The sequence below is a fragment of the Pongo pygmaeus genome, chromosome 8 (assembly GCF_028885625.2).
Source record: "Pongo pygmaeus isolate AG05252 chromosome 8, NHGRI_mPonPyg2-v2.0_pri, whole genome shotgun sequence".
NCBI lineage: Eukaryota > Metazoa > Chordata > Mammalia > Primates > Hominidae > Pongo > Pongo pygmaeus.
The window spans coordinates 55,335,610-55,349,612 of NC_072381.2; the positions used below are offsets into that span (position 1 = coordinate 55,335,610).

The 14,003-nt window shown below is 44.3% G+C and overlaps 1 pseudogene; it reads right to left on the reverse strand.

Annotated features, from left to right (window-relative positions):
* Nucleotides 1-12,862, reverse strand: part of LOC129044951 (serine palmitoyltransferase 1-like) — a 52,088-nt pseudogene extending 39,226 nt beyond the window's left edge.
* Between the last annotated feature and the right edge of the window lie 1,141 nt (nucleotides 12,863-14,003).

The following is a 14,003-nucleotide window of genomic DNA, read 5'->3' on the forward strand; positions in this document are numbered from 1 at the left end:
TTTCACCTTATGGCCAAAATGGAATTGTTTTTAAATGATAGATTATATAAGATCTATTAAAATAATTCCAGGCCCATACAACTTTTAAAATACATGAACTAAATCAGCTACGCATCTATCTGCAAAACGTGTTACTGGGGCAGTTCCAACTTCTGGTTATGCTTTGATATCACTCTACTGTAAGACTTCGAGGCCTACCAAGTTTCCCTGCATTAACTGCCCTTGACCAAAACCAGTGAGGTCTCACCAATGTTTGATGTTAACTTATTAATGTCTGTTTGCATTTTAGCAAAAAGAACCCTGTATACTTTGCATCAAGAAGGTGACACTTACTAGAACCCCAGTGACCACTCCTCTAACAATCTGTGTCAGCATTTAGTAGCGGCACCTCCCATCACTTTCTGGGGCTGGGATTCTGTCTGAATTTCTTATAAGTGTAATGAAGAATTCAAATTTATAGTACAAAAGGAAATATAGTCCTTTTATAGATGCACCGTAAGGAGGATGTTGACATAATAATGAGGATAAATTATAATTATTAGACTGACATGTTTTATTTTCCTCTTAAGTCATGGCTCCTTACAGCCTTTTACCTCTCAGACTGAACCATGAGGCTTCATGCCCTCGGACGGAGGACCAGTGATGCTTAGAATAAATAGGCCACTGGCCAGCTTAGAATCTTAAAACTTTGAAGCAGTCTTAAAATGAGACATTATCACGGAGGGAAAGGGATTTTAAAAAATTCCTTTAGCCCTTTTAACTATGGCAGGACCCAAGCCTGGAGGACTAGATAACAGAGTTTTACCACAGGCCCTGTGTGGAGAGAGCTCGAAGAAGCCAGGCCCTTCCAGTCTTAGAGCGCTATGGGAGAAAGGAGGGAAATCAGAGGCCACAGAGTTGGATTTTGAGACCCAGGATGAGTGAGCCGCGATGTGTCTATTGATGAGAATCCAAGCACAGGCAATGGCAGGTGGTCTGGGCATTCCTGAGCTAGGGGCAGCAGAGAGGGCTGATGGCCTGGCAGGAGGCAGCATATTTACAGACTTCCTAAAGAACGTTACAGAACTGTTAAAATGAACTATTAATTCCATTCCTATCAAATAGTGATAAAATATGAGGCATGCTTCTTCCTATTTGTATGTTAACACAGTCAATATCATTTGATTTCCATTACCAATTGGTTATAGTTATTTTATGAAATGGACACTTTTCATTACACCAACATTAAATAAACGTGGGACTTTACAACAACACACAGAGTTTAGAAGAAAGTATCCCAGGTGATCTTCGAATATAAGATCTCTGACACTACGATCACACAAAATCCAAGGCCGTGATTCCTTGTATCTGACAGCCACCCTCTAGGAGAGATGCTATCAGAAAAGGTTTCAGGCAAAATCTAGCAAGAAAGAGGAAAACAGCGAAGTAGCTGAGCATGGGTTACTCTTGGTTATGTCTTCCTTTCTCATCTTCATTACTGTTCTCTGAGCGCCATCACTTTGCCACCTCTCACGTTCCCAGGTAGGAGGCCTCCTTCAAACTATAATGGTGCTTCTAATTGAAAATATCTGCCACAAACCTTCACAGTTCAGCCAGAAGGACAACTCAGGCAACAGTGGTTTGCTTTCATTTGGTATCTCCATTTCAAAAAGAAAAACATGCTATGTATACAAACTATTTTTGCTAACCACAAAAGGGATTTTAAATCATTCTGTAGACTTCTTAGCTCTAAATGACTCTTTTCATTGATGAATGATGAGAATGTAAAACTGAGTATGACCCTGTTTCAGGACTTTAGGGTGAGTTACCCAGTTGATGAAAATCAGCATGTTACAAATCTTCCCATCATTAGGTATACTCATAACTGTTTATATACAGTTGCCATAAGTGGGAAGAAGAATCTCTCAACAATAAATCAATGACTTATTGGTTATAGCATAGTCCCAAAAGTTCAAAAAGACTAGTCTTTTCCTGCTATCAAAAGACACTGGGTTTTAGCTGATGTCAGCCTTGCAAAGCAGGTTTTGTGACAGGTAAATATGGGTAACTGCAGAACTTGTTTCTCTTGATGCTCCTTTGTTGAATGAAGAAACTCTCAACCCAAGGGAGCAGAAGGCAGCAAGCAGGAAAACTACAAGGGCACTCACTTTTCTTCAACTTTTGATGTCCGTATCTTCTGTGTGTATGATCCATTTCACTAACTGGAGCTGTAGACTTGCATGGAATAAAACTAAAGTACTATATTCTACAATTCACTGTTAGCACTAAACATGGCAGAGAAGTGACCATAGAGGGAGGTGTCCTAGAATGCCTCTGCACATCTCACAGCCCTCAGCACTTTCTTGCACTTGCTTATCTGCCTGTCTGGCTCCCTCACCAGAATCTCAGGGACAGGAGGCCTCACTACCTCGGTCATCACAGCTCAGACTGTAGTTAGGTCTGGGGGTTCAGCCCTAGGCAGCCTTGGTGCCTTCCTCTGTCAAATAGGGGGAATAGTCCTACCTTCCTCAAGGGTTAGTAGGAGGGCTGCACAAGTTAATGCTGATAAAACACTCAGAACACTGCCTGGCATGGAACAAGCAATATGCTATTTAAGTTTGTTTAATTACATTAATACTTGTAGAATAAAAGAATAAAAGAATAAATAAAATAAAAATAAAAGAATGAAAGAATAAAAGAAAAGGTTTTATTTTAAAAGCAAAAACCTGGTCACACTTTAGGCAATCTTCTAATAAAGCTATCTGAGTTCTGAATTGTTAAGACTGTCTTCCAATAAGAGCCACTTGTTCAGCTTCTCACTTATAAGGAGGAGAGATTACGGCCTTCCTGGTTGTTTTCCAGAGAAAACACCATAAAATAGCTGACTTTAGGACAGTTTAGAAACAAACTACATTTTCTCTTAAGGCCTTCATATTTTTGCATACATACTGTCCTTAAAAAAAAAAAAATCCCTAGAGGCCAGGTGTGGTGGCACACCCCTGTAATCCCAGCAGTTTGGGAGGCCGAGGCAGGAGGATCACCTGAGGTCAGGAGTTTGGGACCAGCCCGACCAAAACGGAGAAACCCCATCTCTACTAAAAAAAAAAAAATTAGTTGGGCATGGTGGCACATGCCTGTAATCCCAGCTACCTGGGAGGCTGAGGCAGGAGAATCGCCTGAACCGGGGAGGCAGAGGTTGCAGTGAGCCAAGATCACGCCATTGCACTCCAGCCTGGGCAACAAGAGTGAAACTCCATCTCAACCACAACAACACACACACACACAAATATCCCTAGAGACATGCACAATTTTTCTTCTTAAGAGTATAAGTGATAGCCCTTAGGTACTCACTGGAACATATAGAGCCAAATGTTTTTCATGTTTTCACATGCAGTATCTCATGTGATCCTTAGCAAAGTGTTCTAAAGCCATGCAAGCAATGATCGTTCCCACTTACACTTGAGAAAACCATGATCCCATGACTGGTAAGAAGAAGTGGCAGATCTAGGAATTTTATGACCAAATTGTAAGGTCCCCTGAGTAGGCTGTGCCATGGTCAAGCCATCATGACCCCTGTGACCCACACGTACACATCCAGAAGGTGTCCTGCAGCCAGAAAGTCTGGGACAACAGGAAAATCACAAAAGAAGAAAAACGGCTAGTACCTGTCTTAGCTGATTAGCCAACCTTGTGGCATTCTACCATTGTAACAGGCTCTACCCTAACTGATCAGTCAACCTGTGACACTGCACTCTGTGACCTCGTGATAATGTACCTTGTGACATTCTTCCCCTACCATTGTAACAGGCTGTACCCTAACTGATCAGTCAACCCGTGACACTGCGCTCTGTGACCTCGTGATAATGTACCTTGTGACATTCTTCCCCTACCTGCAAAAACCGGCCCCTAACTGTAACTTTCCACTGCCTACCCCAACCTATAAAACCATCTCCAATCCCACCACCCTCTGCTGACTCCCTTATCATACTCAGCTCACTCACACGCGGGTGAATAAACAGCCTTGTTGCTCACACTTAGCCTGTTCAGGTTGTCTCTTCAATTGGACGCATGCATAACATTTGGTGCCAAAAGCCCGGGATAGGGGAACTCTCCCCGGGAGACCTCTCCCCTATCCTTCCCGCACTCTTCCATCAAAGAGACTTCCCTCGACCTCAGACCAGCCCCCACGAACACTCCCACCTCTGTCTACGGATCGGGTAAGCTGCCTCGGTCTCTCCTCATCTCTCTCCCTCTTTTTCTCTCCTCAAAATTGACACAAGGGACCTTCCTCTTATCCGTGTTTCCAAAATCCAACATTGGTCACAGACTCTTCTTGGGAAGACAGTCTTCCCTCGGTGTTTGGTGAATGCTGGGGATGCCAGCCTTGGGCAGTTGCCAGCCACACAACCTGGGACCTCCATTGGGGATGCCCACTGAGGATGCTAGTGGTTGCTCTTTTCCTTGTCTCTTTCTTTCCCCTCAAACTTTCCCAGTTCTATCATGGGCAACCTCCCACCCTCCATCTTCCCCACTGGCTTGTTTCCTCAAAAACCTCAAACCTCTTAGCTTTCACCCAATCTAAAGCCTAAACATCTATATTTTTTTTCTGTAACACGGACTGGCCCCAATATAAATTAGACAATGGCTCTCACCAGACAGAAAACAGCACTTTCAATTTCGCTATTTTGTGGGACTTAGACAACTTCTGTCACAAAATGGGCAAATGGTCTGAGGTACCCTACGACCAGGCATTTTTTACCCCACAATCTCTCCCTAGTCTCTGCTCCCAATGTGGTCCATCCCCAATTTTCCTTATCTCCCTTCCGTCTACCTCTCCTTCTTCCACTGGGGATGCTGACTCCTCTTTGTCTGTTAACCCCTCCAATCTTTCTCCCCCCCACCCACCTATCTGAACCTGGCCCTAATTCCCCTTCAGAACCGAGTTCTACCCACAAGCCACCCCCTTATGCCCCTCCCATTACCATCCCTCCTCACACCTGCTCTGGCTTACAATTTGGCCCTGAAGCCGACCCCCATGCCCCCGCCCAGCAATTTCCCCTTTGAGAGGTGGCAGGAGCCAAAGGAAAAGTCCAGGTTCACATCCCTTTCTCTATGTCTGACCTTTCCCAAATCAGGCTCTTTTCCATCAGACCCCACCCAAATATATACAAGAATTCCAATACTTAACACAGTCCTATAATCCCACTTGGAATGACTTAAATGTCATCTTCACTTTGGACCCTAGCTCAATCTTATGCTGATGACTGCTGGCGCCTTGAGCCTGGCCTCCAAGGCCAGGCACTAGGGCAGTACCCCGTGAAGGCCCCAAAGGACCTACCAGGCAGGGGCCCAAGGGACTACATGATCTCTTGTTTAGTTCAAGGGCTTCAGAAATCTGCATATAAAGCCATGAATTATGACAAACTAAAGGAGACCACTGAGAACAAAGGTGAAAATCCAGCTCAGTTTATGGCCCATCTAGCTGCCACCCTCAGGCGATATACAGCACTAAACCCTGAAGGGCCGGAAGGCCGCCTTATTCTTAACATGCATTTTATTACCCAGTCAACTCCTAACATTAGAAAGAAACTTCAAAAATTAGAGTCTGGCCCTCAAACCCTACAACAGGAATTAATCAACCCTGCCTTCAAGGTGTTCAACAGGGAAGAGGCTGCCAGGCGGCAGCTCGCATTTCAGAATTACAAATGCTTGCCTCCACCGTAAAACAAATCCCAGCAGCACCGCCTACCTGCAAAAACTTCAAGGCGTACAAACTGCAGCGTTTAACTGTCCCTCTGGGACCTTGCTTCAAATGTCAAAAACCTGGCCACTGGGCCAAGGAATGCCCACGGCCCAGGATTCCTTCTAAGCCATGCCCCTGTGTGGGCCCTAACTGGAAGTCAGACTGTCTGACTCTCATCACCAATCCTGGAACTCCTGGAGCTCAAACCCGAAATGATGGACTCCTTCCCAGATCTCCTCGGCTTGGCGGCTGAAGACTGATGTTGCCCGAACATCTTGGAGGCCCCCTGGACCATCACAGATGCCGAGCTTTGGGTAACTCTTACAGTGGAGAGTAAGTCCATCCCCTTCTTAATCGATACAGGGGCTACCCACTCCACATTACCTTCTTTTCAAGGGCCTGTTTCCCTTGCCCCCATAACTGTTGTGCGTATTGACGGCCAAACTTCTAAACCCCTTAAAACTCCCCAACTCTGGTGCCAAATCAGGCAACACTCCTTTATGCGCTCCTTCCTAGTTATCCCCACCTGCCCAGTCCCCTTATTAGACCAAGATATTTTAACTAATTATCCTCCTCCCTGACTATTCCTGGACTACAGCCACATCTCAGAGCTACCCTTTTATCCAATTCCAAACCTCCCTCACAACCTCTCCTTTCATCTCCCCACCTTAACCCTAAAGTATGGGATACCTCCACTCCTTCGCTTGCAACTGATCATTCACCCCTTATCATCCCATTGAAACATGGCCACCCTTATCCTGCTCAATGCCAATACCCCATCCCACAACAGGCTTTAAGGGGCCTAAAGCCTGTTATTACCTGTCTACTACAGCATGGCCTCTTAGTCCCTACCAACTCCTCTTACAACTCTCCCATCTTACCTATTCAAAAACCAGATAAATCCTACAGGCTAGTCCAAGACCTTCATTTCATCAATCAGATTGTCCTCCCCATTCATCCTGTCGTGCCTAACCCTTATACTCTCCTATCCTCAATACCCTCTTCCACAACTCATTATTCTGTTATTGACCTCAAAGATGCCTTCTTTACCATCTCCTTACATCCCTCTTCCCAGCCCCTTTTTGCCTTTACTTGGACTGACCCTGACACCCACCAGTCCCAACAAGTCACCTGGACCGTCCTGCCCTAAGGTTTCAGAGACAGCCCACACTACTTTAGCCGGGCCCTCTCCCATGACCTGCTTTCTTTTCATCTATTTCTTTCCCATCTCATTCAATATGTGGATGACCTTCTTCTTTGCAGCCCCTCTTACCAATCTTCCCAGCAAGACACTATCCTGCTTCTTCAACACCTCTACTCCAAGGGGTACAGAGTATTCCCCTCCAAAGCTCAAATTTCTACTTATCTTGGTATAATCCTCCATCAACATAGGTGTGCACTTCCAGCAGACTGTATTCAGCTAATCTCCCAAATTTCAATCCCCACCACCAAACAACTACTCCTCTCCTTCTTAGGCGTTGTTGGATACTACTGCCTTTGGATACCAGGTTTTGCCATCCTAACCAAACCACTCTATAAACTGACAAAAGGAAACTTAGCTGAACCCACAGATCCTAAATCCTTCCCTCACCCCTCCTTTTACTCTAAAAAAGGCCCTGGAGACAACCCCTACTCAGCGCTTCCCGACTCCTCCCAACCCTCCTTCCTCCACACAGCAAAAACGCAGGGCTGCGCTGTAGGAATTCTTACTCAGGAACCAGGCCTGTGACCAGTAGCCTTTCTATTCAAACAGCTTAATCTTACAGTCCTGGGCTGGCTGTCATGCCTGCATACCACAGCAGCCACAGCCCTTATACTCTTAGAGTCTCTCAAAATCACAGGCTATGTCCTACTCACCTTTTATAGCTCTTACAACCTCCAAGACTTAGTTTCCTCTTCACACATAAAACACATACTCTCGGCTCCCCGCCTCCTCCAGCTCTATTGACTCTTTATTGAAAATCCCATGGGGACCATTGCCTTTGGACAGGACTTCAACCCGGCCTCTCACTTACTACCCACTACAAATCCTAATCCACATGACTATATTTCCTTAATCCACATAGCCTCCTCTCCTTTTCCCCATATTTCCCTTTTTCCTGTCCCTGACCCAGACCACACTTGGTTTATTGATGGCAGTTCTTCAAAAACCAGTTGATTAACACCAGGAAAAGCTGGATAGGCCACTGTGTCTCATTCATCTATCATTGAAACTGCTGCACTCTCCCCATTTACAACCTCTCAACAAGCTGAATTAATAGCACTAACTCGTGCCCTAACTCTTGGCAAAGGACTGCATGTTAATATCTATACTGACTCTAAATACGCCCTTCACATCCTCCACAGCCACCCTGTCATCTGGGCAGAAAGAGGTTTTCTCATTACACAAGGATCCTCTATTATCAATGCCCCCTTAATAAAGCCCTCCTTAAAGCTGCCCTCCTTCCATCCAAAGCCAGAGTAATCCACTGCACAGGACACCAAAAAACCTCTGATCCCATTGCCCAAGGAAATACCTATGCCAATAAAACAGCCAAAGAAACAGCAAACTCCCCTGTATCTGCTCCCAGTGGCCAATATTTCTCCTTCTCATCTATCACTCCTATTACTCTCCTTCTGAAACCTTAACCTACCAGTCACTTCCCACTCAAGGCAACTGGTTTTTAGATCGTGGAAAGCTCCTTCTCCCTGCCTCTCAAGCTTACTCTATCTTCTCCTCCTTTCATGACCACTTCCATGTAGGATATAAACCTTTAACTCACCTTTTAGAATCTCTCATTTCTTTTCCAGCCTGGAAATCCATCCTTAAAACAATCACCTCTCAATGGGCTATATGCCACTCTACTACCCCATCAAGGCTTTCTCAAACCTCCTCCTTTCCTTACGCATCAAGCACAACAATTTATCCCTGCTCAAGATTGGCAGATTGACTCTACTCATATGCCCTGTGTCTGGAAACTCAAATACCTCCTGGTTTGGGTCGACACCTTCACCAGATGAGTTGAGGCTTTTCCCACGGGGTCTGAAAAGGCCACTGCAGTTATTTCCTTCTTCTAACAGACATAATCCCCCGGTTTGGTCTCCCTACTTCCATACAGTCTTATAATGGGCTGGTCTTCATCAGCCAAATCACTCAAGCAGTTTCCCAAGCCCTCAGTATTCAATGGAATCTTCATGCCCCATATCTCCCTCAGTCCTCTGGAAAAGTAGAAAAAACCAATAGCCTTTTAAAAACACACCTTACTAAACTTACCCTCCAGCTTAAAAAAGACTGGACCACTCTCCTACCCCTTGCGCTCCTCCAAATTCGAGCCACACCCTGGGAACCCACCGGGTACAGTCCATTTGAACTCTTATACGGCCGCATCTTTCTGCTGGGGCCCAACCTTATTTCAGACACCACCCCTCTTGGTGATTATCTTCCAGTCCTTCAACAGGCTAGAGAGGAAGTCTGCTAAACTGCCAATTTCCTTTCACCTACTCCAGATACCCAGCCATATAAAGACATCCTAGCCGGACGGTCAGTTCTCGTTAAGAACCTAACCCCTCAAACTCTACAACCTCGGTGGACAGGACCTTACCTGGTTGTCTATAGTACCCCAACCACGGTCCATCTGCAGAATCCTCCCCACTGGGTTCATTGCTCCAGGATAAAACTGTGCCCATCAGACGACCAGCCTAGCTCCTCTGCCTCCTCCTGAAGTCGCAAGTACTCTCCCCCACTTCCTTTAAACTTACCCATATTCCTGAAAAAGAACAATAACCCTGTATACCTTTTATTTACAGCAGGCCTTTACACAGTCACCCCAGTATTTAAACTCTGTCTACTTATGTCCCTACAAACCATTCTCACATACTTCTAAATGCCCTGCTTTTGTCTATACTACCAGTTCACGCTTTTCCTCCAGACCATTGTAGCTGATGTCTCGTGGTGTCACCCTCAAGCTGCCACCCTTAACTCTCTCAGAATGGACAGATGACCTTCTGTGACCTTCTCCAATTCTTCCATCCTGATGAAGTTCTTTTCTTTTATACTTACTCTTTGTCTCACTCCCATTCCCTTGCCACTCTCTACCCCTCCCTAATTATCTTCAGCAAACCATCAACCTCACCCACTCCCTCCTCACCATCTCCAATCCTTCCTTAGCCAGAGATTGTTGGCTATGCATTTCCTTCTCTTCCTCCTACTACACAGCTGTCCCTGCCCTGCCAGCTGACTCGGCAACCTCCCCCATCTCCCTACACCTCCGAACCTCTTTCAATGATCCCCACCTTTACCCTCCCAAACAACTTCTTTACTTCCTAGAAAAATACAGCAAAAACTCCCCTGATATCTAATACCAACAAGCTGCTGCTCTCCTCTGTACCTACCTACAAAAACAATTCCTTTATCTCAGCAAGCAGTCACAGAAAGCTTTCATCAGATTATAATCAACAACCCCATAGAATGTGCCTTTTCTAGTTTCCTAATACCTGCCAAGAAAATAATTCCCTACCAATCAGAAACCAAGCAAACAACCCCTGTTTGCATTAGACTAGAGGAAAGTGGGAGGCTCTGATATGAGCTTATTTCTTCGAACTTGCCATCAAGAATGGAAGTCAGGATACTTGGTTTATATTATTATTATTATGATTTTTGAGATGGTCTCACTCTGTCATCCAGGCTGAATTGCAGTGATGTAAACACGGCTCATTACAGCCTCAACCTCCTAGGATCAAGGGATCCTCCTGCCTCTGCCACTTTTGTAGCTGGGACTACAGGTTCACGCTAGTGCCAGGTTTATTTTTATTTTTTGTAAATATGGGGTCTCCCTACGTTGCCCAGGCCAGTCTCATATGCCTAGGCTCAAGCAATCCTCCCTTCTTGGCCTCCCAAAGTGTTAGGATTACAGGCATGAGCCACTAAACCTGGCCAATTTCTAATTTTAGGGTTAGAACTAAAGATTTTAAAGATCACTTCCAGCTGTAGGATTCCTGGACACTACTTCTCCTTATCTGTTTCCAAGACAAATAATGTAATCACCAAACTAGCTTAGGGATAACGTAAAGTGCTCTCTTACATTAAACAAATCACAAAAGTAAAAAACTTAACTGTTAAAGTAAAAAAACATAAAAAGATTCAGAAATGGAAACAAGGATGGAAGATGGAAGATATTTCCCTTGCTCTGCTTTCCCCACACTGTGTCATTTTATAAGCCAAAATGCTATTTCCAGCAACAAATTCATTTGAACAATTTTATTTATTTATTTATTTTTGAGACGGAGTCTTGCTCTGTTGCCCAGGCTGGAGTGCAGTGGCATGATCTCGGCTCACTGCAACCTCTGCCTCCCAGGTTGAAGCAATTCTCCCACCTCAGCCTCCCACGTAGCTGGGATTACAGGTACCCACCACCACGCTCAGCTAATTTTTGTATTTTTAGTAGAGATGAGGTTTCAGCATGTTGGCCAGGCTGGTTTTGAACTCCTGAACTCAGGTGATCTGCCCGCCTCAGCCTTTGAAAGTGCTGGGATTACAGGCATGAGCCACCATGCCCGGCCTGAACAATTATTTAATAACATTTTCAGGAGCAAAGAATATACACTTAATAAAAACAACCATAAAATGCCAGTCTTCTTTGATGACTCCCAGGGAATTCACTGTATTTGAAATCATAAACTCATCGAATATTTAGTTGGCCTATTCCCGGATTATACATACACAAGGAAATCAATGATCCTTCATCTTCATTCTAGAAAGAAAAAAAACTACACTGTTTATCCCCCCTCCCTCCACCCCAGGCAATCTGCTCTCCACTTTCTTCCTAGAGCTGTTTCTCGGCCCCCTGCGTGGCTAGTCATGGTAGGGGTTCCGCTCTCATCAATGGACTGTGGGCAGAAGTATGAGGCCATCTCCCCTGCATAAAGAGTACTGCTGCTCTGCACTCGTTCCTCACACTGCAATCCCCACACATGCACACGAGGATGAGCCCACCATGCCCAGCTAATTTTATTATTTTTTGTAGAGACAGGGTCTCCCTCTACTGCCCATGCTGGTCTCAAATTCCTGGGCTCAAGCAATCCTCCCACCTCAGCCTCCCCAAAGTGCTGGGAGTACAGGTGTGAGCCACCATGCCCGGCCTAAAATTGAATCTTAACTATTGAAAACAGTAGTCGCAAAGAGAACAAAACAAAAACTTACCAAATGTGCCATAAAATCCTCTGGGTCCACAAGTCCCCACGCCATACTTCTTTAGAGATGCTAAAGCTGCTGCCTTTATTGAAGTAAAAGAATTATACTTTAACAATTTATCTTTAAGAGTTCAAAATGAACATTTCCTAGTCTTTAACCCACAGAGCTCCTACTTCCCTCCTCCACTTTTCTTCCTTTCTTGGAACTATGACAACTCTAACAGAATATAAAGAAGAGACAGGTGTAAAGACTGAGTATATGACTTAAAATATGGAAAAGTTATACTAGCCTGATTCTCAAAACCTGGTTAACTTTTCTGCATTTGTGGGCCAAGTCTTTCCTGGAAAATGCCTGTTAGCCCACAATCCCAATAGGTGAGAGAGCAGTTTCCTAGACCCTTCTCCTAGACCCTTCTCCAACTATTCTCTAGGTCTGGCCTGTTCAGTTCTGTGGTTGTTGCCTAACACTGAGCCACATAAGAGACTCTGGCCTCTCTCTGTCTAGGTCCAGCTCACAACTCTGTCAGACAAAAAGTAATGGGAAAAACTTGCATAGCACTTTCCAATACTCTGATTTTTTTTTTTTTTTTTTTTTTTTTTTTTGGAGATAGAGTCTCGTTCTGTTGCCCAGGCTGGAGTGCAGTGGCACCATCTTGGCTCACTGCAACCTCCACCTCCTGGGTTCAAGAAATTCTTCCACCACAGCCTCCCAAGTAGCTGGGACTACAGGCATGTGCCACCATGCCCTGCTAATTTTTGTATTTTTTGGTAGAGATGGGGTTTCACCATGTTGGCCAGGCTGGTCTTAAACTCCTGACCTCAAGTGATCCACCACGCCCAGCCTGCATTTGTCTTTTATGTCCAGTTTCTTAAATCAGTAATGTTATCTGTCCACTTCAGCAATATGTGCTACTCACCTTAACCCTAGGGTTATCCAAAAATCCAAGAAAATTAAATGAGGTGAAGTTTATACATTCTTTTCCATTCACCACAATTTTGTGGCTTGGAGGGCTAGGGAAGAGATAAAGAGTGGTCCACGTCAATTACACACTCATGTTCCATGCTATCATAGTACCTTGGTGGTAGACACAACAACATAGTGTTGTCATCCTACCCTATTTGCATACTGGTCTTTGATTTCTTGTTTTTAAGAAGTAATATTAGAGCATGGTACATTAAAAATAAGATATTTTTCCATTAATTTTATTTTTAATAAACTACCTGTACTACTAAAATAAAAAAGAAAAATAAGCTAGAATTCCAAGATGAATGAATGGCAAATCTTAAATGCTTTTGTTTTAAAACTCACTTAAGAATGAAGCTGCTAAATAAAGTATCTCAGAAAAATGTGGAATAAGCCAAACAGGAAGAAAATATAAAATAAGATCAAAGGCAAGAATAGGCAGAGTGAGTTATGATCTTGCATAGTTAAATGGCTTAAAAAGAAATGTCATGTATAGGAAGCCACTAAAGAGTAAGTGGGATATGTTCCCAATGTCTAAAGTTAACACTGGAATGCTGTTGAAGAGGAATCCTCACACTCCTGGGGAGCAAGGAGAATGTGGGTGGCAGCTACACTGGAGCCGGATATGAGCCCGGCTGGGACAGGAGAATGGGCTCCTGAGGATACTTCTGTTAAGCCCTCTGCTGATCTATATTCGAGCCATGAGCCATGCTTCAAAATCATGGGCTCAAATTATGGGTTGCAAACTGTTAAAGGGCTGTGAGAACAAGTTAGTTGGTCACAATCAGCCTATTTTAACCAGAGGAAACAGTAAAACAAAACAGAATGGAAGAGAAACTATCAGAACCATGGCACAGGGTGAGTGATGGGACTATGTATCTGTACTGGTCCATGTACTGGGTTGCTCTATAAAATGCACTGTAGCCAGAAAAGATGGAGAAACACTATTCTCATCAATACCTTTTAACAGCATTGGTCATCCTTGAGAAAACACAGATGCTGGGAAACCAGGAAAAGAAAAGAACGACAACTTGAAGTAAATTCATGAAAGTGAACTAACTTATAAAAAAGGCAAGAAGACTCAGTGAAAAAACCATGGGTTGTAGAGTCTGTCAGACAGACCCCCTCTGTATTATGGCTATTGACGAC